Source organism: Arachis ipaensis, chromosome B01 (genome assembly GCF_000816755.2).
Source record: "Arachis ipaensis cultivar K30076 chromosome B01, Araip1.1, whole genome shotgun sequence".
Classification (NCBI taxonomy): Eukaryota; Viridiplantae; Streptophyta; class Magnoliopsida; order Fabales; family Fabaceae; genus Arachis; species Arachis ipaensis.
The window spans coordinates 18,369,465-18,373,043 of NC_029785.2; positions in this window are offsets into that span (position 1 = coordinate 18,369,465).

The window sequence follows — 3,579 nt, forward strand, 5'->3', positions numbered from 1 at the left end:
TAAATATTCACCAGTGAGGGTGATGGATATGGATCATGATTATGATCAAGTTTATGATGAGTATAACTCGAGTTGGTGATGCGCGACAGAGGGACAGTCCATTGGTTAGCTACCAGGACTTGTCGGGTTGGCTCTATAACCGACCGATGATATCATCAGCCACTAGGGACAGGCATTCATCATATGCATACTATATGAATTGTTTGTGATTGCCTATTTGACTGCATATTACTTGCTAATTGTCTAAATGCCTTATGAATTGTTTGAGATTGCCTATTTGACTGCATATTACTTGCTAATTGCCTAAATGCCTTATCTATTCCTATTTGTAAATATCTTGTCTGATATAACTGTGTTTGCTATATTATACTCCTTCTGGTGGTTGGGAGGTCTGAAGGAATTGGAAAGGAAATTATTAGTTAGACTGAAGAATCTTTAGTCAGTTGCCACTTACGGTTTAGCTTGTTTATAAGCTTTGATATTATCTGGAGGAAGTTCTAGGATTGCCTTCGGCTTTCCTCTATTATTATGTATTATATATGTGGAAGCTGTTACCATGCTGGGGACCTCTGGTTCTCACCCATGCGGATTTTGTGGTTTTCAGATGCAGGACGTGAGGTTTCTCGCTGAGGCATGCTGGAGACTTCCGGATTAGCGAAGATCTTTGTTTTCGGGGCTCTATTTTGGTTTATATATCTTGTTTAGATACTTTTATCTCCATTAAATAATACAAACTGTGATGACTCCTTCTAGAGGGGATTTTTGGAGAATAGGTTTTCTGTATTTGTGTCCCTTTAGGTTTCCTTTGGGGTTTCCCTTATTTTATCATATGTATATATTGCTATGCTCAGAGCGGTTATCTTCGCGGCCGGATTTTGAGTCTTGATATTCCCGTGCCTGACACTCTTTGTATATATATAGTCTCACGTTAGCTTATCCTTTGCTCGTTACGTTATCGATCGGAGTGTTGCGCTTTCGAGTTACGGTTTTTGTTTACCCTTTTTTTTACAAAGGCTCCTAGTTATAATCAATCATTCATACTACTATACGTACTAAATTTTTGTTTTAGAGGTCGTAATACCTTGCCATCTCTGAATTATGACTTAAGCATAAGACTTTGTATGGTAGGGTGTTACATAACTCTTACAAATTGAACATTTTAAAGAATATAGAAGATATAGATGGCTTTAAATAATAGAAAAGATAGACAGTTTCAAATAATAGGGAAGATGGGAGAAGAGAAGATGGGCAATTTCAAAACAATAGGAGGAGAGAGGTGATTTTAACTAACTAATTAATGGGGGACGGAATGTATCATGTAATTTGAAACTGCCCATTTAAAATTAATACATTATTTTCTTAGAAACCAACCTATTTAAACTAATAATAAAAAATTTTAGTGTTAATTTATTTCTTTTTAAGTATGTTTTATTATATTATTGTGAGCAATTTAGATTATTTATATTACAATATTTTAAGTAAACATACTTAAAAAGGAATAAATTAACACTAAATTTTTTTATTATTAGTTTAAATGGATTGGTTTCTAAGAAAATAATGTATTAATTTTAAATGGGTAGTTTCAAATTACGTGATACATCCAGTCGCCTATTAATTAGTTAGTTAAAATCGCCTCTCTCCTCCTATTATTTTAAAATTGTCCATCTTCTCTCCATCCATCTTTCCTATTATTTGAAACTGTCTATCTTTTCTATTATTTAAAGCTATTCATCTTATATATTCTTTAAAACGTTCAATTTAAATTATTAATTTTTTTATTATTTTAAAATATTATATTTTTATATTTAGAAATGAAAATATAATAAATACGCTACAAATTATATATTTCGATAATTAAATAATTAAATTATTTATTTAAAAAAAATTCCCCGCAAGTCTACCTTTCAGTGGAGAGCCCATTACTGCAGAGAACTTGTCTCCCTCCATTATGATGCAAAATACGTTACATTCATTACAAGCATACACTTATCATCTACACATGTAGAATTCGCCTATTTTACATATTCTAGACTTGTTAATAAAATGATAAGCCTAGTTTAATTTTCAACATCCTACTACACAAATAATCACATTAGTTGTCATAGTTACTAATGCTTGCAAGAAGATTTACTTTTTTTGGAAATTTTCAGCAATATAGATCGAAAGCAAAGAAATTACAGCATGACTACAAGAAGAGATAACGAAGAAATTAGAAAAAAAATACATACTTTGCAAAAAGAGAGAATGAAGTTAGAGCGACATTCAGATTCTCTTCATGAAGAAGTCAGTCAGCTTCTTAATGTATTAGAAGAGAAAGAAGAACATATTTTGTAGTATAAGAAAAAGGAAAAGAAGTTGGAAAATCATATCACAGATTTTAAAAGTAAACATATAGTAGACATTGCACATTCCTAACTGGTCTTATAATGTTTCTGTACTTTTTTGCAGAACCAGTCATTACTAAGCAATATGATCAAATAGTAAGCCACTTGAATTGTTAAGGAATTTGAAAGAAATACCTCTAAGAAATAATCAAGTGTTATTATAGCTGGTTATCAATTGTAGGTGCTTGATATATTTTGCAGTAACTTCTCATTAATTGTTGCAGTAATTGAGCAGGCTATTAATGAAAATTCGAAAAGTTTAATTGATCAATTACATAGAGTAGATACTAATTTGATTCCTATACTCTTATGCGGGAGAATGTATATTTTTGGTGAAATGTTTCTTGATATTTTTGCTGACACAATCCACATGCATATAAATTAAACTACGTTGCTGTATTTTAGAGAAAATATTTTTAAGGCATGAATCAACCTCTTTTGTGAGCACTTTTTGCCATTTCAAATTCTGTATCAACCTAGTGATACCACATGTTAATGAAACATCAATTTGAGATAGCTACACAAGTATATGTTTATTTTTTTTTGTCTATGGTATTTTTCAACCCGACAAACTAATAATTAATCTGTCGCGAATCTGAATTCTAGTTAAAGGTCTGTCGCTATTAATAGATTGCTGCATATACAAAACAAGATTCGAGTTTCTGACACTTACTTAAGTGGACGAGTGAATTGACTACTCGACCAACCCAAATTAGTTAAGTATTATATTTTTTAATAGTTAACTCTTAATATATAATTAAGATATTTAAAATTTTAGGAATGAAATTAAAATAAATTTAATAATAAAAGTAATTGTGATATTTTTCAAAAAAAAAAATTGATAATGTTAAAATTTCAAATTCATGATGAATGCTTGAGAAATGTTGTAATAAAGTCAAGTTTCTGGCAGTTTCCTTAAATGTTTGATAATACTTCACTGACGTCTCTTTAACTTCTTTATTATTCAAACAGTACATGTCTTGAAATTTCTAGATATAACACTAAACTTCGCTGACGTTCTCGATTTGATGATCCAAAATTTGTTCGAATAATACAGGTCAAAAAATACATTAACAATTAAAAAAAAATTGGAGTAATTGAGTGATCAATTTATTCATTTATTTAAATAAATATTAAGATTTGAATCCTATTTTATATACAATAATTTATTTATCAGTAACAGAATTTTAAATGA